General features: G+C 37.2%; 1 pseudogene; it reads left to right on the top strand.

Moving 5' to 3' along the window:
* The first annotated feature begins 19,394 nt into the window (after window positions 1–19,394).
* Window positions 19,395–19,741, top strand: LOC103000005 (E3 ubiquitin-protein ligase RBX1-like; annotated as a pseudogene).
* The last annotated feature ends 929 nt before the right edge of the window (window positions 19,742–20,670 follow it).

Below are 20,670 nucleotides of genomic sequence, written 5' to 3'. Positions count from 1 at the left end.
ACTGAGCTTGTGGTACTTGGTTACAGAAGCCTTAGCAAACTAACACAGAAGGAAAAGATTTAATCAGGCAAATAGGGAGATGCACAATACATCTGGAAAAAAATCTAGAGTGAGAAGAATGCTGAGTGTATCCTGTGACCAGCTGATATTCCTCAGGAGTAGAACAAATGTTGCATGAACCAGGAGACAAATATACAGTGGAAGTTAAGATTATATCAGGATTTGGGAACCCAGCTGCTGAAAACCTGGAAAGTTATGCTGAAAAGCTTGGGGGCATGGAATTTTATGGGGGGTTTATTTGGTGGATTTTTGTTTTGTTGGGTTTTTTTGTTTTTTGTTTTTGTTTGTTTTAGGTAATAGGAAAAATTCACACATTGTTAAGTTGAAGAGAATCTTATCAATCATAATTCAATCACTCATTTAATCAACAAGCACTTATTGAATGACTTCTACATTGTTCTAGGCACTGAGGATACAGTAGAAGGAGAGAGACAAAAAATACATAAAACAAACAAATAGTTTTCTGAGGAACCTCCATACGGTTTTCCACAGTGGCTGCACCAACTTATATTTGAGAGAATGACAAAGACCATATAACATCACTTATATGTGGAATCTAAAATATGACACAAATGAACCTACTTATGAAACAGAATCCCGGACATAGAGAACCTTGGTGGTTGCCAAGGGGAGGGGGTTGGGGGAGGGGTGGATTGGGAGGTTGGGGTTAGCAGGTGTAAGCTTTTATATAGAGAATGGACAGATAACAAGGTCCTCCTGTATAGCACAGAACTATATTCAATTTCTTATGATAAACCATAAGAGAAAAGAATATTAAAAAAAGAATGTATATATGTATGACTGAATCACTTTGCTGTACAGCAGTAATTAATACAACATTGTAAATCAACAATAAAAAATAAATAAATGTCATATTGAGAAAACTGTTGTAGAAGGAAAAGTCAGGATAATAAGTTGGTAAAGATAGATAAATATATGTCAAATAATGTTATCAATTGAAGAAAAATAAACCAGGTTGGGGAGATAATGAGTTTGAGACAAAAGAAGGGGTGGGGGGAGTGGGATTATTGAGCAAGGTGGTCAGGGAAGATGTCTCTGATAAGTGGCATTTGAGATCAGCAGGAAGTGGGGAGCAAGCTGGGCTGTATTTGGAACGGTAGCAGCCCTGGCCCCAAGGGTGGGGGTGGGAGAGGGTGGCATGTGCCTTACGGTGTCTGGGGGGAACAAGGAAGCCAGTGTAGCTGTCATGCGATGAGCAGAGGGGAAAGTTTTAAGAGATGGAAGTCAGAAGGTTTGGGAGGAAGTGAGTGCTAACAGGATGTAATGATGAGAAATAATTAGAGCTTGCTAACTCTTGGTCCTTTTCTCTTGGGATTGCACATGAAAAGGTATGGCCATTCCAAACTGACCACTGTGAATTCAGTCAAGACTGGGTGTACACTTCCTGCCCTGGAATGGCCAAGGAAATATGCTGATACATTATATGCCACCGCTCGATTGTTACACCCTCAAAGACACAGAGGGTCTGATGACACCTCCAGCTCTTCCAGTGAACAAAAGCAATTTCAACACTGTTGGATGTATGGATAGCACTTCTGAATGTAAGTGTCAGATTTTCACCCCAGAAGAATGGTGAATTGTTGAAAAGCACCCAGCTTGACTCTTTTTTCCCTGCAACACATCCTTTCTCACAGCATTTAAAGCATAGGAGCCAGGAAACTTTGCCAAATGTTATGTATAGGAAATGTTCTCAACATCTTAAGAGTCGAGTCACCGATAGAGGTGATTGAATATTTACATAATTAGAAAGCATGGTCAGAATTTAAATAAATAATTATAGGCACTGTCTCCACCGAAAGCCCTAAAGCTCCCACCCAGCTCCAAATTAATGCAAAGGGAAGAATGGCACCGAATACACACCAAACCCCAGCTGTAATCATTACTCAGACCTCAGTCAATAATCTGGGCAATTTTAAATTAGACAGAAACCATACTTTGCAGGTATCCATGCCTATCATTTGATTAACATTTACAAACAAGAATGAGTACTCACAGCTCTCTGGTGAAGCATGAAATATTTATTTTCCTCTCTTTGGAGGCAGAGAAATTTGCAAGAATAACAAGATTTTTTTTTTCATGATTACCCAAAAATCTTGGGTAAAGCAGAAAATTGAACTTGGTCTTAGGCTCTAGTTGAGAGGACAATACTCATTTCCAACTTCCTGGAGGTTTGAAATCTATCCATGGTGGGAAGACTGACAAACCTTATCTAAATTGCCATTTTTCAAAAGCTTGCTGCCAATGTGGTAGGGGACAGCTGTTCCCCTCCCTACTCTCACCCATATATAAATAGAACGTACTCTCATTAGGATTTCATTTTAGATTCATTGGAAAATACATGAGTTCCACTTCTGAAGTTTCTATCTTATCAGGTATAAAGAATATCCATGGGGAATTAGAAAACATTTTTCTAAAAAAATGAAACTAAATATTGCTTCAATCTAGGTGTCATTAACATCAGCTTCTCTTTTTCTTTTCATGTATTCTCTTGAATAGGTAAAGCAAACTATCTAAAACTCTTTATGACCACCATTCTCTCTTCTATGTAGAAGGCAGGATTCATCTGTTTGAAAGAGAAAGATGGCACCACTGGAAAGAATCTTAGAGTTTATCTAGTTTAACCCCTTCACTGTTAGAACCGTTGCCCAAGGGGTTAAATAACTTGCCTTAGGTGACATGATAAAAAGAATTGCCCTGATATTAAATACAATTCTGAGATACGGATTTGAAGTCTTCTGTTCAAAATGAATTATTTAAGCTCTTAGGGACTGAACTAAATTTCAAAACTCCCAATCCTGACTAGCTACAGCATCACGGTTTCAATGAAGTAGGATAATGATGCCTCCAAGAGATCATGTCTGAAATGTTTTGGCATGTATGTATTTAATAAAAGTTAGCTATTATTATCAAGAAATAGTTTTTGGCTGCCCACGCATATTAGACAGCTCTTATATGTCTCTATGTTTATGATATAAAGATCCTCCAAAGCTCAGTGTCAGGACAAGAACAATTTCTTAGCTATAAAGTCATATGGAGATTTAAGGACACAGAAAATATAAGGTAAGAATGCAACCCCATCATCTTCTACGGACATTAAAACAAGAGCATCTGCCATCTCAGACATCCTTTGCTTGCCTATTGTAAGGATACCTGAGATTCTGGCTCAGAGTATGTTGCCAGGAGCTTCCTGGGGACAGAGGCAACTCAAAGTGGCCGACCATGTGCCCACTCCCTAAGGACACTGGGTGGAACTCAAGGCTTTGGTCTGAGTCTGAGCTGGAGGCAAGGCACAACCTGATTTATGTAAACACTGACAGTACTATATCCTATTCTTCCATTCCTGCCCAATTATTTCAGGTGTGGGATCCCTGGCTAAAGAAGGAGGAAGAAAGAAGAAAAGGAGGACTATTTCTAGGTCTGGACATCCTTCCTTTCCACTCCTTGGATTCCGGGTGCTTGTCCCTTTTATCTTCATATCACACATCATGAAGGATGTTAAGTAATCATTGATTTAAAGTTTATGGCTGTGCAAGGCTGTGAGTTCCATAAGAATAAAAACCATGTCTGTTTGGTTTATTGCTTTTTCTCAGTGTCTAGCATGGTCCCTGACATATAGCAGCCCCCCAGGAATTGCTGTTGAGTGAGCGATGCATGCATGCATTCCTTCTGCTGATAACGTATGGGGTGGCTTCAGGTCCTCTCCTTGCAAACAAGGAATGAAGGAAGAAAGTGGGTTGGAGGAGGAAAATGAACTAATATTTATTGATTATCCCTTATGTTCTATGCATTTTCATATGTTGCTTCAGGAAAGCCCTACCTTGCAAACGGTGGGCAAGAAAATGCAGACCAGTTGCTCGTCTAACAGCCACGTGCATTCCACTTCAGGTGCATTAAATGTGTTTCCTGCTTACTTTTCTTACTGTTCATGTGAGAGTGCTCAAAGTTGGAGTCGTTTTAGTGACGGACTAATTAACCAATTAGCAACTGTCAACTTTATTTTCTTTCTTCCTTTTTTTCTTTCTTTCTTTCTTCCTTCCTTCCTTCCTCCCTCCCTCCCTCCTTCCCTCCCTCCCTCCCTCCTTTCTTTCTTTCTTTCTCTTTCTTTCTTTCTTTCTTTCTTTCTTTCTTTCTTTCTTTCTTTCTTTCTTCTTTTTTCTTTTTCTCTCTCCAGGATTCATGGCTTCTTTTCTATGTTAAGTCTCTGTCTGAGAATTGGTTTATGTACGTGGAAATCCTATCTCTATAAGTACAATATAAGTGGAAAATTCTTCCTATTTCCTCCTGCTCCCTGAAAACGTAGTTCCCAACTGTGTCCTGAAGTCCTTTGTCCTCTTGTAGGTGATAGTATCTGCTCCCTTCAAAACCCTCCCCACCTCACCAAAAGGAAAAAGAAAGGTCTGGGTAGACTGTATAAGAAAATAGATACAGATGGACAGGAAGAAAAAATTTCTAGTGTCTGTTCTGCTCTATTCTATGACACATTTATATTGAATAATAATAAATAATATCCCAAAGATGATTGAGCTGAAATTAAACTGGCAGTAGTCATTTCTTGGGAGTACAGAGCAGAACACACATTTGAGAAAGTATCCCATTACCCGGCTCACTCTAGATAGACCAGGCTTCTGGGGACTCTGCCATGTATTAGGTCTACAACACTGAACAAGTTACTTAACCTCATTACATTTGTTGCCTCATTTGTAAAATAAGGATAACAATAGCAGCAATTAAATTAGATAATGCATATAAATTGCTTTCCACAGTGCCTGGTATGTAGCTAAATGCCAAATAAAAGGTAGCTCTTATAAGTATGCATTCAACAAATATTTATCAGGCATTGTTATATAGCAGGCATAATATTCAATGCTGGGGATATAAACACATTTTTCCTCTAGACCTTGCCATTTAGGCATAGAATTATTTTGAGAAGGAAGTACTCTAATTATTGAGATGATGTCCTGTATGTGTATTTCCGATAGGAAGGCCCTCCATCCCCACTTTGGCCAGGACTCACAGACAAATCAGACTGTCATCATTTATCCAGTTAATGTAGGAGTGTAGAAAGTCTGATGGATTCATCAGGATAATGTGAAATTAAGCCAGAATAATTATCTAAGTGAACTGGGAAATTTTTGACTGTCCAAAATGGATTCTTTGGCTACCAAATATTTGAATATCCTTCTGATTATGGGGACTCTATCTCTGTGTATAAGTGTAGGATCTCCCACTGGAGAAAAGGAAGGAGTCAGATATCTCTACTCACCCTCCAGCAATGAACATATGATGTGAACAATCAGCTGCTCTCACCTTGGACTTTGAATCTTGAGAGAATTGGGCAAAAAGGCGGAGATAATTGATACATATTTCAAGATGGTAGGTTGTGAGTGTAACGATGATTGTCTAGAAGGTCCAGGTGTGGCCATGGCTGCACAGAAGCTCTAACTGAACTGACTGATGGCACCACCAGGCTGTGTTTCTTGATACCAAGTCTTCTTGATTCTGGTCTGTTTTCCAAGACTGGTTCTCCATATTTTCCAAGGATTCTATGAGCTCCCAAAATCCTCCCAATAACTTTTTCTGCTTAAGTTAGCTAAAGTTGATTTCTGTTGCTTGCAACCAAAAATTCTAACTGAAATACTCTTATTTTCTTTGACTAATAGTTCTTGGTGCTCTGCTCTGATCTAAACCTAAGGAGAATTGCATTTTCTCCTGCCTCAGGAGTATCCACATATGCCTGGAGGTGAGACACTTGACTGGCTGCAGAAGATGCTTCTGATGAATGCAAGAAGAAAGAAAAAGAAAAAAAAAAAAAAAGACTAGGAATATTAGCTGTTTCTTAAAAAGACTGATGCTGATTTCTTTTAGGGCTTGAGTCCAGAGGAGTAATTTTATTTTCATGTCAGCTCTGATGACTTTGGGGCATAAACATGAATCTGCTTAAAAATACATATTCACATTCCAGGAAAGGGCTCCAGGAAAGATTCTAGTTAGTTGTTAATACATTTAAATTTTGAAGCACAAATGAATAATTAAAGATGAAAACATAATTATATCAATTAATAGCCAGTAACCGCCATTAGTAGGCCTGCAGACACCACATTTAATTTTTACAGACTTCATCTTTGCTGTGTCTATTCTACTCTATATAATGGAGACATACCAGAATATGGTTTCATTTCCTCAAGGCATAGGTTAGACCCCTTTAAGAGTGATAGGGTGAGCAAGGCGAGGGGCCCTTTAGACAGCCTTTTCAGCCTGCTGTTCGTGAGGCATTCCATCTTCAGGAATTTTCCTTAAGTACCCTTGAGAGAGAACATACCTTAAGCCCTATGAGCTACCCCATCTTGTCTTAACGAGGTAGCATGTTGTGTGGGGGGGGAACAGAGCTATGAGTCAGGGGCCTCACCCCAGTCAGCCCCATAGTCTCTTGAGGCCTCAGTTACTGACCCAACTTCTGCCAGACAAAGAGGTTTGCTCACTTCTCTCTAAAGTCTCCTGTAGCTTTCATTTCGCTAGAGATCACGTGTTACTTTAGCAGTTGAAATTAAGAATAAGACTCAGAATAGGAGCTAGGAAACAGAGACAGGAAGAAAAATGGGGACATTGACAAGGAGGAAAAGAGCTTTAACTTTCCACATGGCACAGCAGAGAGACTCAGGAAGTGCTGAAGAACAGAACGAAGCCCAAACCGAGAAGTCGAGAAAGTCTTCTAGTTCTCACCTACTTCCCATCCTCACTGTCAGGGCTCCCTGGGCTGCATTGCTCAGGTGAAAGCTGGATGGGGCTGGAACCATACCACTTAAATCCTCCCCTACCCTAGGGAGGCTTCTCTGAGCCCAGCTTGAGCACCTGAGATGCAGTGGGAGGAAGGACAGGCAGACCAAGGTGGTCTGCACCCAGGTTCTTCCACTGAAAAGCTGAATGAATATGAGCAAGTCATGTAAGCTCTCTGAAGGCCTGGTTTCTTCATCTGTAGTAAGAGGATAATTGCACTGCCCTGTAAAGTTGTAAATATTAACAATATTTTTTTAAGCTTCTTGGTGTTGCAAAATGAGCAATCAGTAATTGGTAACCAAAATTATTGTAATTATTGCTGTTACTATAGTTATCATTGTCATATCTGTCCTGAACAACCATGGCATGCCTTGGGTTGGCAAATCTCTAGAACTGATATGTGGATGTGGACCTAGGTGACCCAGAGAGATTACACAGAAAGGACTTCCAACTAATCTAATCTTAGTATTAATTGGAATAGAGACATTTCCAGAAAGGAATGCATAGACTCCAGATTGTACCCAGGGAGTGCATCTTGAAAAAATAATATGAAACCAATGCTTCAGCTCAGCTCCAAAGACAGGTGTGTGCCAATGTGTGCTGTTACATGGGTTATCTCTTCTAATGCAGACATCATGGAAATGAATACATTCTGTGAAAATGTTCTGTAGGAGGATTAAATGAGATAGTGTATGAGAGGCAGCTGGGATTCTAGAAACAGGGTTACCTGAATACAGCCTCCTTCCTCCTCTGAGCAACTCCAAGCTGTGTAGCTCCAGATTCAAGCAGCTGCTATAAGTTACTGGCAAGTGGGTATAAAGGAAGTCTTGAGTTCTGTTGTGGTCCTAGGAAAAAAAAAAAAAACCAGAGGGGCTTCCTCTCCTGTGGTCTGGGTAAACAATTGCTTAATGGCATTGAGTCTGAGGGTTAGAACTTTAGCCTAAGAATACAGATAAGATCTGTGTATGGATCTCTAGGGTAAGGTCAGTGCCAATCTTACATTACTGGAAAACTACAATGGAACTTCCAAATAAACAGGGAGCAAAAGATGGAATGAATAGCAAATTAAATAAAACAGCAATAATTTTAAAAAAGGAAAAAAGCAAATTATGAGATAAAAGAACCAATAAACTTAAAAGAAAGAAATAAAATCAAGTATATTAGTTATTATACTACAGGTCAGTGAAAGACTTAAAAGACAGAAATTGTTAGACTTTTATATACTTTATATATTATATTACTTATATATTATATTACTTATATTTCTAAGTAACCTACATAAAATAAAATAATAATGAAATTATTTTATAAAAAAGAACACAGATGGATAAAGAAATACCAGTCAAATGTAAACAAAAAGAAAGCAGGAGCAACAATATTAATATCACTCAAAATGGAATTTAAGGTCAAAGGTACTACACAGATTAAAGAAAATAATGTTACAGAGTTTCAGTATGAAAGGACCAAGGGAATGGACAAGGGGCAATATTTAAATAGATGATAGACAAGAATTTTCCAAAATTAATAAAAGATATTTAGCCACTTTTTAAAGAATCTCTATGAACACCCATCAGAATAAATAGGAAACCACATAAAAGTACATCACAATAAAACTGCTTAAAAACAAAGACAAGAGAACAGCATTTACACAGCCAGGGCCATATTTTGGCTGTTTTAATACAGCAGAGAAATGATATGGAGTGACATTTTTCACATAAAAAGAGTAACACAAAAAATGGGAAGGGAAGGGGAATGGAGATTAAAAGTTCTAAGGTTGTAATTTTACAACTAGCTAGGGGAGTGGGGAAAAGTAATCATTTTTATTATACTGTAATAAGTCAAGTTTTCTCACTGGTTATAAAAGGAAAAAGCAAGTTTATGCTGCTTACTAGAAATATGCATTAGACATAAGATTGAAAACAAATGGTAGGAAGAGATCTATAATACAAACTCTTAAACCACAGTGATGGGGTCACCATCAGATGATGTTAAGACTGTAAAAAAAAAAAAGGAGCATTATTAGAGATGAAGAAAGCCATGCCATAAAAACAAAATATTAATTCCCAGAAATATATGAATCCGATAATATGGTGAGAACAGCCACTGCCCCTCCTGATAGAGAATTTGTCTGGACCCCGCTAACTAGGAACTGCTGATGGAACCAGGTTAAGTATGGAGTGTGGAATCTTACTGCTAGAGGTCTTGCCCTTCCCTACCCCTAATATGAGTTACTTTGACATCTGGGGGTTGGCTAAAGATTATTATGTTTATAGCGACTATTTCTCAAAACCCTGGGTGCTGACTTACACCAGGTAGAGAGTGTTTAGATTGGTGAATGATATGGCCCAACGTTAAGGAGATGACACAAAAATATCTTCCTTGACTTCAAGCAACTTACACTCTGGGGAAGACCAGCTTATAAAAGAAGCTGCAATACAACACATAGCACGATAAATGTGATAAGAATGGTAGAAGCAAAAGTATACAAGGCATAGGATACTGTCACAAAGAGAGTTACCAATAAAGGCAAAGCTAAAGTATGAAAAAATGAATTAAAAGTCACAAATTCAAATGCAGGGTGATAGAAACCCAGGTTTCCACTTCACATCCAGTGCCAGAATTGCCACAAGTTTAAAGTGCAACAGTATCATATCTCCATGGGGGCTATTAGTCAGGGCATCACACATCCTTTATTCTTGTATCTAAGAGTAGCTTTAAATCTATTTCTTAAATTATGATTTAACAAAAGAAACATGTAGACGATTAAACTGTAAAAACCTGGAAGTTCCTGTGAGAACTTTACTTCATGCAGCTTTCTGTGGAAACCATCTTGGTTGGAGGAAGTCTGATTTCTACATTCTCTCCTGAGCCTTCAGTAAGAATGCATCTCTTTGGAAGGGATGCAGACACAGGGCTCCCACTGCCTTCAAAGGACTGCCATGCTGAGCCAACTCAATAGGATAAAAAGAAAACAGTTGAGATAAGCTGTAGCTTCCCAGATAGCATCCATAGCACTTCCATGTAAAAATTGCAGGGCAGAAATCGAAGGGAAACATAGGGGCATTCGGAAAACAGATGGTAGAATAATAATTCTACCACAGTGCCTGATGTAAACTAGGACCAGTTGATTCCAGCATCCTCCTTTTCCCATTTCCCTCCTTTATATTCCCATCTGAATATAAACCCAGCTCATGGCTCTCAGTTGAAGATATAGCCTCACATTCCCTGCAGAAGTGACAGGCCAATTGAAATTCTTTGATAGCAAAAGTTATGTCCTGAATAAGACCAGGACACAAAGCTAAGGTTTTTTTTAAAAATTAATTAATTTATTTATTTTGGCTGCGTTGGGTTTTCGTTGCTGTGCATGGGACTTTCTCTGGTTGCGACGAGCAGGGGCTACTCTTTGTTGAGGTGCGCGGGCTTCTCATTGCAGTGGCTTTTCTTGTTGCGGAGCACCGGCTCCAGGCGCACGGGCTTCCGTAGTTGTGGTGCGTGGTCTCAGTAGTTGTGGCACACGGGCTTAGTTGCTCCTTTACTAATAAAGGTCACTTTGGGTCTTTAAATATTATGTAATATTTATACTTGGAATGGAAATTGAAATGCAAGGGAAAGAGAGAAGTTAAGGATGATTCCTTCTCTCACTATATCTCGGCAAATAAAAAATTTTAAAGACCAAAAAAATTGGTAAAAAAGTTATTTTATTTAATCATGGTTTTTTCCCCCCACTTCTATTAATACATTGAAGGTTTTATTAAAAAAAAAAAGAAACATGATGTCCTTTACTTTTCTTTAATCCTCTCCAACCTCCTCAATCATTTTCCCTGAAAACTAGGACAGTGGTCTGCAAGTAGGCATGTTCAAAAAATACTTATGGATTGAAAATATTTACTGTAATATATTATTAGGGTATTATGTTGACTTAAAACTACATACTACCTTGCTTATCATTCAAGTCAAACACTGATGTTAAGTGAACATTTCTTAAATATCCTAAATTATAAAACTGGGATTTTGTATCATTATTTATCACAGATCTATTTAAGTATCTGGGGTATAAAGAACTTTTTACTTACAACTTTTATGTTAAAAGTGACCTTTTATTACTTTATAGTTAATTAAGAAGACAGCTGTGTTATAATAAAAGTGTCCTAAAATAGAAACCTAAATTTCTGGGTTATATTCCCATTGTTGTCATAAACTAAGAAAGTATGTGGTCTTATCTGTGTACATCAGTCCTCTTTTCTGAGTCTCATCAGGAAACTGAGGAAGTAGGATTCAATAATTCCCATGATTCTTCAGTGATGCTATGTAAGTGCTGATATCAAGTTTAAAAGTTTCAAGAACATTTGAACAATTGTATGGATTCTCACAACTACTTGTAACAAAACCCTTTACCTTTGTCTTGTCAAATACAAGTGAAATGGTTTTATGGTTAGACAAACTGAGAGAAACTATGTAGCTCCCATGTGAGGAAAATTTGTAAGAATTATTTTAAAATAAGTTTTTTTAATGAAAAAAGTCCATTGTTGAAAATAAGAAAAATACTAAACAGTGTAGAGAATATTTAATGAAAATTAACAGAATTGACTGTATACTGCATTCCTGATCTCTAGAGATTTAGAAAGAATAAGGTCAGTAGAACCCATTTGTTACTAAAATTTAACTTGCAAATACTTTGTATACCTATAGTCCAGTGTTTTATTGATAGGTCACTCATTTGAAATTAAAGAGATTGTAAAAACTTAAAACAAATGCAAATTATCTAAAATCACCTTGACCCTGGATTATTAATATTAAATATAAAAATATTGATATAACACTATCAAAATTATGACTATATGTTATGTATCCCGTCAAAAGAAAAGAAAATTTTGTATGTAATTAAGAAAAAAAGAAAGTTAAAAAGAAGGCTAAAAGGAATATAAACCTATACCTCAATTCCTTTTTTTTGACAACTAAAGAACCACTTTCATAATTGATATAATCTGATTTAGAAAAAAGTTCTATCTCACAAATAGTACAGCCCAGTCCCACTGTAATTTAAATTTTGCCAGTGGCTTTTTGCTGTATCCAAGGCTCTGTTCTATGAGAAGAATCTCAACCTTCATTTTGCTCAAAACCTGCCATATTTGGTAATTATTCTGATAATTCAGTTTCCAATTCAAGTCATATCATGACTTGCATTTTAGTTGGTTTTTGTGACTCTGTCCATGGTAGCACAGACAGCTTTTTGATGGGAAAGGCAGTGGCCACTCATCTTTGTATGCCTAGAACTTTGCATAATGCTTGGTCCATGAAAGGATTCCAACAAATATTTGCTATATTAAACCAATGGATAAGTTCAAACAGTGACTGGAAGCTGAATCATAAAAATAAAATCTACTCTTTTGTTCTGATGTGGGCTAAGTGATTTAGAAAGGCTAATTGAGTTGTACAAGAGCAACTTCAATATTCACTAGAACAGAAGATATTTTTGCCAAAGAGAAAAGATTGGGAAATTTATCCGTATATCTGAGGACAGAGATGCATTCTGTCTCATGGAAATAAGAAAGAATCAAAGAGGGCTGGAAGCCAAGTTAGACAGGTGAAAATGTATCAGGCCTTTAAAAAGGCTAGAAGGGAGTTTGTTCTTAGGGAATTAGATAGTTTATATGTGGTTTATATTTTCCTCTTGCTTAATTTTATATATTTTAGAGTCATAGGTAATTTTTTAAATGCCAATATAGCTCAGCTGTGCTGAAAGTTATTAAGTTTTTTTGTTTTTTGTTTTTATTTTCCATTGGTGGATCATGGTTTTAAAGAGTGAATATGGCATGATAATGGGAGTGAGGGAACCCTAGCAGAAAGATACAAGTCATGGAGCTAGACGAAATATTATTTGGGGATTCTTGTCCCAAAGCTCCCCTCTATTCAAACCTTGGGAATTCCATGTTTGATGATAAAGATCAGCAAGTGGGACTGATATAAATGAATAAAATAAAATTTTCCTCAGCAGAGTTTATATCAACTTGTATAACCTACTCCTCATAGCTCTTACACCTCAATGTCTACCACCAATCGTCAGCCATACCATTTCTTAGGGCAATCTTGACCTTAGGCAAGAGGGATGTATGTACTAGTCCAGTGTTCTGGGGCTTAATTTTAAGCCACTTAATGACAACTTGTCTCTAAATGTGAGTGCTGATTTTGATAACGTAGATTTTGTTCTTATTACTAAGACCAAGCTAATCACGTCAACACCCACTTAATTGTAAGGGGTTTAGAAAACCAAAACCATGCAAAGGTAGGCTTGGCATTCCAACAGAAGGTAGCAGAGTCGTTCCAGGACATATCTTGATGGGCTGGCAGTGACCAATACTAGCTCAGAGCAACATTTGAAACACGACATAGGGTCGCAGAGTGGCCAGCCAGTGAGCAAGGCAAAGAGGTGAAAATCATAGTATTCAGAGATTTAGGTTGGTAAGTAAAATTCCAGACTATGTAGGTCCAATGCTTGTTTCTAGACCCTGCATATTCTTTTTTTTTTTTTTTTTTTTTAAGCCCTAATATACCATTCAAGCCTTGAGGCAAGACAAGGCTCTGGAAGTTTTACCTTGATAAGAAGTAGTAACTCCTTTAGACAGTGCTATATTAATTCATTATTCAACAAATATTTACTGACTATTCATCAGTTCATAAAATTCTTTATGTAATTATTATGTAACAGTGCTGTCAGGCACTGTTCTAGGTGTTAGGATTGTAACATTGAACAAAAAAAACAAGCAGAAATTTCTACCCTTATGAAGTTTATATTCAGATGGTCTTCTTCCCTCATCTATCACATTTGCCGCTTTTCTAGAAAGGGTCTGTGGTCTCAGCCTAAGGGTGGTCCCCACCTGGAGAAGCAATGGTAAAAAGGCTTACTATGATCCTTGATCCTTTGTGTTGGGAAGGGAGGTGGAGTAGAGAATCAGTGGGCAATCATACTTGCTGTCCAAATATCAACCCAGGATCTCAATGGCATCTTGATGCCATTAATGAATCTTCTCACAAACACATTCCTATACAATGAGAAAAGAATAGTTTTCTAAAAGACAGAAACAATGGTACTGGTCTAGAACCCACTGCGGTATAATGTTAACATTGATGCCATATTCTTTATTAGTCACAGTTTAGTTGAAGAAACAGAAACAACTCTGGGTATTTTAAGCAGGAACTGACATGATGCAGAGAATTAGATGCTTACAGAATAGTTAGAAGTTATATGAAAAGGTACTTTCCTGTTTGAGCCTCCAGGAACATTCTAGAACAATAGGTCATCACTGGAACTATGCCAGAAAAAAGGGACACCGCTACTACCTTTGAAACCGCCACTGTTCAACACACAGAAAACTGGACAACAGATACTGGAATATTACCTGAGAAAACTCATGACCACAGCCATGCCTGAGAGCAGAAATAGCCAAAAAGGGGCAGAAAGGTAGCTTCCACCTTGCTTTCACCTTCCAAATGTTCTGCAAGTGCACTCTAACTAGGGGAATTAATTTGCAGCCAGAACTCTAGCTGCAAGAGAGTCTAAGATGGCAGAATGGAGGCTGAGTGAGCCCCATTCAAAATATGCGGCATCCACTTTAACCTCCAAGGTGAATTTGTGAAAGTACAGAGTCTCAGGCCTTCATTTGATCTAATGAATCAGTTTCTGGGTACAAAAACGGACACGTTAACAAACACTTACCCCGAGGGATTCTCATGCTTAGGAACATTTGGGGAAAAATTCATTAGAATGATTAGGATGAGATCTGGGATACACAGTCATATTAAACACAACCAGAAAATATTTTTTAAATATGTGATTTTAAAAGAAATATTGAGCCATGCTTATATAATTTAATTTTTTGGACCTGATTCTACTCTGAATCAGAAAGTGAAATGCTTATCATCTCAGGTAGTTTTTCACTTCACAATGTGAAATGGGAAAAAAAAAAAATTTCTCTCCTCAGTGTTTTGCTCTCTCTAGTTCTTCATGCAACTGGGACAAATGCTGACAATTTGGTGGCTGCATTTTATTACAGAACTTTGCCTAGTGCTCTCTCTGGGGGTATTTCAAAGTAATGTCCTATTCAGACCTCAAAATTTACTCTTTTCTAGTTTGCAAGCAAGGAACAGTTTAGCATTATTCCAAGGAATGAGAAATTGCTCATTTAGGAAAGCAAAAATGCATGTTCTTTCTTCATCTAGGGGAAGATTTCCATTGAATAAATGATTGCGTCTGGCTTCTAAAGATTTATTGATTTAAATGAATTAAATTGCTCAACTCAAAAATAAGTGGGAATTTATAATTCAAAGAGAAACATCAAATCAACCTTGCATATAACCTTCCTCACAGTGCCTTGAACAATGTTGGCTGAATTAATGAAAGATGAATTCCCTGTGCTGATTTACTTTGCTAAGATAATGCATCTGTAGCTTTTTCCCAAAGTGACTTAGTACTTCCTGGAAATTCTCATGGTTTTTGAGGTTTCCTTAAATGTGACTTTCAATCATGTAATTAAAAGGTTGTTTTAGTCATGGTAAGTAACACTGGCTGTTGTAACAAACAACTCACAAGTCTTGATGGCTTAAGACAATGAAGGTTAATTTCTTATTCAGTGATCCAACTGACTGTTGAGTGATCAGCCCTCCATCTAGTGATTAGTATTGTAGTCTGCTGGTATCTAATAGCTCTACCTCTCCTAAATCAGAGTCAAAAAACATTTTGTGTAAAGGGCCAGATAGTATTTTAGGCTTTGCCAGTCAAGAGGCAAAATCAAAGATATTATGTAGGTACTTACTGAACAAGAGAAAAAACAAATTTCAGCAAATATTATTTTGATGAAATTCAGAATATGATAACTGAGTGCAGTTATTTGTAATACAAGCTTACCAATGAGAAAAATTGAATTATTTTGTTGGGGGATACAATTTTGCTTGATTGAGGTTTAAATTACTTTTCCTATAGTCAAAATGACTGCAAATGTTCATCAGTTAATGCTAGTCTGTATTGAAATTCTTTTTTCTTATTTCATCTTTTCACATGGATAAGTTCTGCCAATACTGATATCAGTCCATGAGTGTATGATTTTAATTGACTATATTCATCTCTTGAAAGGTAGTTTCAGGATTCTATAAGATTCTTCTCTTGCCTTTTAACCTATCATTACATGGTAGACTAATCACTTCCGATTGAAGATTAGAAGGAAGCTCCTCAACTGAACAATTATATGGATTATGAAATGTGAAAATTTTTGTACTTGCATCGAGATACCAGAAATACTGCTGTAACAGTAGTCTGAGCTGGGAAAGCATATCACTGCAAATTTGTGTGGGAATGGAGATTTGGGTTTTTGTTTTAAATTTACAGCACAGAAGGTGTATAAAGCAGCTTGAGGTTACCTGTGGCTCAAACAAAATTAGGTTGTTATGGAAATGACTACAATGTACGTGTTTCACATGTAAGTGCTATTTTGCCTTGAAATTCTAGGTTGAATTCAGTAAGCATTATCAATTCTGTGGAAAAAGATGATTTCCAAAGTCATTCCGTATTTGATGATAGTGGCTGAGCACAGCTTTCCTTGTTCAGAAAAATTTTAATTTTGAGTCTGTTTATTTTGACAATAAATTAACACTACTAAACCATCAGAGTACTGTGTAGTAGGGCAGGGTAAGAAATCCAGCTTCTATTTCTGACAAAAATTCATGGAACTGGAGATGGATAAATCCATGAAAGCAAATGAAATATGCTGTTGACACTTCTGTTTCAATAACACATGATAGATTCAAATATTTTCTGCAGAGTCTTTGCTCATAAATAAGACAGTTAACAACCATAGGCTTTAAATACCTTATTTTTTCACAAACTTTGTGAATTTGTCCAACAGAACCTTTTTCTGTTCCACACATATTTTTACCACCATTGGTTGTAATACATCTTAGCAGATTCCACTTTATGTTGTACTGAATTAATGTTTTTTTCAACTTCTCTGAAAAGGTACTCACCTGTATTTGTTCCACTCAGATGATTCAGTAACTTAAAACTTGGCATCCAATAAACAACTGAGTGGTATAGGTAACATTTACTCATCAAGAACCAAAACAAACCACTCAAAATCATCTACCTTATGATTAATGTTTTTGTCAACTCTCCATGTTGTTTCCAATATCCTTAACTTTTTGAGCAACTGTTCTCATCAAAAGGGTAATAGGGTTTTGAATTATTTTTTTCTGGATGCATTTCTTCAGCTGGAATCAAACACAATTTAATTAACTCCCCATAAGTAAACAGCTTTCTTGCTTGGCTGACAAATGAGCCACTGGAAAATGTATTCAGGTTGCAGCCTTATTTTTTTCTTTACTTTTGTGAAGAAATTCTACTGTGATAAGATATTTTGTTTTAAATTTTCTAATTTTTCTGGACATTGTTTTCCTGTCAGTTGGGAATATTTCAATATGTGCTCTGTTTGGTAATATCAAGACTTATTGTATTAGTTTCGTATTGCTGTTATAACACCACAAACTTAGTGACTTCTTAACACAACACAAATTTATTATCTTACAGTTCTGGAGGTTAAAAATCCAAAGGGAGTCTCACTGGCTAAAATCAAAATATTGTGGAGTCTGTGTTTTTTCTGGAGGATCTATGGGACAATCCAATTCTTGCTTTTTCACAGTCTCTAGAGGATTCCTAAATTCCTTGGCTCATGGCCCCAGCCAGCAATTACATCACTCCAACATCTGCTTCCATCATCCCATTTCCTCCTCTGACTGACTGTCCCGCTTCTCCCTTTGTAAGGACCATTGTGATTACATTAGAACCACTAGGGTGATAATGGTCTCAGTGCCTTTCTGGAATGATGAGATTCTGAACCAGACAGCCAGAACTGCAGGACTGCTGTTAAGGGATTTTAAATTGTGTGTTTTTAACACTGCAGTGAAATAACTTAAGATATTCTTTGTGTTCTTAGTATGAGGAGCTATTATATGTCATGTTGGCATAAATTGTTTTGTTAAAGGGAAGGTGTTTCTAATGGTGTTTCAGTGTTTGTATTGATACAAAGTAAATTATTACTTTGCTCTGGGTGTTTTGGCCACTGAGAAAATACTGTATTGCAAAGGAAACAATCTTATTTCTTAAGACAACAAACATATTTTAACAAGTTCTTCACTTCTGTTCATTGATTTCTAATTGACTTCATGCTTCACGCTGGGAATTGAGAAGTTGTTTGAAGTAGGATAGGTAAACCTCAGCATATAATATAAAATTCATTCAGGTCAGCTGCAGTGTTTAAATTACACATTTCAAATCCCTTTTTACAGACACTAAAGTAAAAAATATGTCTTTCTGGGTTGTAAACATGTGGTAATAACAGAATATTATACAGTCAATGTTAAATAAAACCCAAAAGTGGAATGTGCAGAAAATAGGATTTGGTTAATTTGTGGAATCATTTTTATGTTTGCCTTTAACTTTTTTAAAAACAAGATTCCTAGAATAGGTTGGTACATTCTGTTAAGACTTACAGCATTCCATTTTGCTTATAGTGTTGTATCACAAGGGACTCCCCCAGGGACCATGACTTGCTGGTGTGTGTATATATTTACAAAAACAAAAGAAAAAGTTACCCATTGGGATACAAGGTAGCAGTCACAACTAAAGACTGTGGCTTTTTGAGGTGCAATTCCCTGATTTACAAAATTATTTACAATGGGTCTTATTGTTTTTGTGACAGGATTTATTCAGACTGCTGTGCTCTACATTTGATGGGCCAAAATGCTATTAATCTAAATATTTGTAAATAAAGTCTTGTATCTAGACTAAATTTTAAAATCTCTATCTCAAGATCCCTTAAATTAGTTGCACCTGCAAAGTTCCTTTTTTTCCTTAATACTTTTACTTTATGTATGCATAGTTCCTTTTGACATGTAAAATAACATATTCACAGGTTCCAGGAATTAGGATATGGACATCTGGGGGTGGGGGTGGGGGTGGTATTATTTTGCCTACCACAGCTAAAAGGTCATTGCATAAAAAACACAATGCTTTGCCACCTAATTTGTTAACAAAATAATCCACACTCCAGTATGCTTCAAACATGCACCATATGAAGTCCACTTTTTTCTTCCTTTCTTGTTTTGACCTGACGAATATGCACTGATAGTAAAAGGATAAAATAAAACAAAATGTTACAGTACAGTGATATGGATGGCAGTCAAAATGTGGTCAAGTTATAACTGCATCATTGCAATGTAGAATGCACTGAGTCAGCAGGGGGCAGCAGTGAGGGCACCACACATGGTCTCTGCTGTAGCTATTCAACCCTGCCACTTAATATGAAAGCGGGCATAAACAATATAGAAATGAATGTGAATGTGGATGTGTTCCAATAAAACTTTATTACACTGCAAATTAAAATTTAAATAATTTTGAATGTTGTGGAATATTATTATTCTTATTTTTAAAGGTAATTTAAAAATGTAAAGCCATTTTAGCTCATGGTTGTACAAGAATAGGCAGCGAGGACCACAGGGGGTGTGTTTCCAAAATGGCAGCAGTGATGGATATGGATACCCCACGTGGCACCAACAACAGCATGGGCAAGAAGCACATTGAAGTGAACAAATGAAATGCAGTCGCCCTCTGGGCCTGGGATATTGTGTCTCATAACTGTGCCATCTGCAGGAACCGCATTATGGATCTTTCCATAGGATGTTGAGCTAACCGGGCATCTGCTACTTCTGAAGAGTGCACCGTTGCATGGGGGAGTCTGTGACCGTGCTTTTTCACTTCCACTGCTTCTCCTGCTGGCTCAAAACATGGCAGGTGTGTCTGTTGGACAACAGATAGTGGGAATTCCAAAAGTATGTGCACTAGAAAAAAAGAATTCTTCCATCAAGCTCAGCTGTTCTGTTATTCATTTAATGACTTGCCCTCTTGTTCCTTAATTATAAATTAGATAGATCCGTGTCTTTTATGCTTTGTCTTTCCAGTTTGCTATTCCTGCAGCCATATCATATCGATATTCTGTGTCAAATGAAATCCAGGTGGATTCTAGAACAGATGCTGTCTGTTGTATATACGTGAAAAAAGTTAACATAAATAAAGAGTCCCCTCTTCCCAGGTTGGAAAGCCAGCTTTTGCAAGAGAGATGTTTGTTCATTAGAGACAGAGCAGAATTGTCCTGTGAGCACATCGCTTGGTCACGAGGAAGCCTGCTTACTGGTGGCAATCTTGGGAAAGTTGCCTCTCTGCTCCAAGCTTTCCTCCTCTATCAAGTGGCTTCTAAGGATTAAATGGCATCAGGTGGACACAGAAAGAGTCTTTGTAAACTGTAAAGACACTGTAAAAATGTGAACTTTCTGTATGACATGTTGCTGTCTCTTCTTAGTTTGGAAAAGTAAACTTGAAAAAACCTAATATGTAATCTTGGCTGGCTAAGAGCAATTTTTGAACTTAAGTTGAAAATTGATATTTAAAATTGAGTTAATGGGAGAATTCAAGTTTCCTTCCCTACTACCACCCTTTGCAATTTGTTTAAAATGTCGTTTTTTTTTTTGGCAGTGCATGCGCCATGTGGGATCTTAGTTCCCTGACCAGGGATCGAACCTGTGCCCCCTGCATTGGAAGTGCCGAGTCTTAACCACTGGACCGCCAGCAAAGTCCCTGTTTAAGATATCTTGGTCTAATACTGATTCAATAGCCATATAGTCTCTAACTGAGAAACAGTATAGTTTACTGCAGTGGTTCTCAAAGTATGGTCTGAGGACTCCTGGGGGTACCTGACACCCTTTCAGAAGTTTCAT

This window comes from Balaenoptera acutorostrata, chromosome 11 (genome assembly GCF_949987535.1).
Source record: "Balaenoptera acutorostrata chromosome 11, mBalAcu1.1, whole genome shotgun sequence".
Taxonomy (NCBI): Eukaryota; Metazoa; Chordata; class Mammalia; order Artiodactyla; family Balaenopteridae; genus Balaenoptera; species Balaenoptera acutorostrata.
The sequence above is the reverse complement of the archived record's forward strand: the minus strand, read 5'-3'. Positions and strand labels throughout refer to the sequence as shown.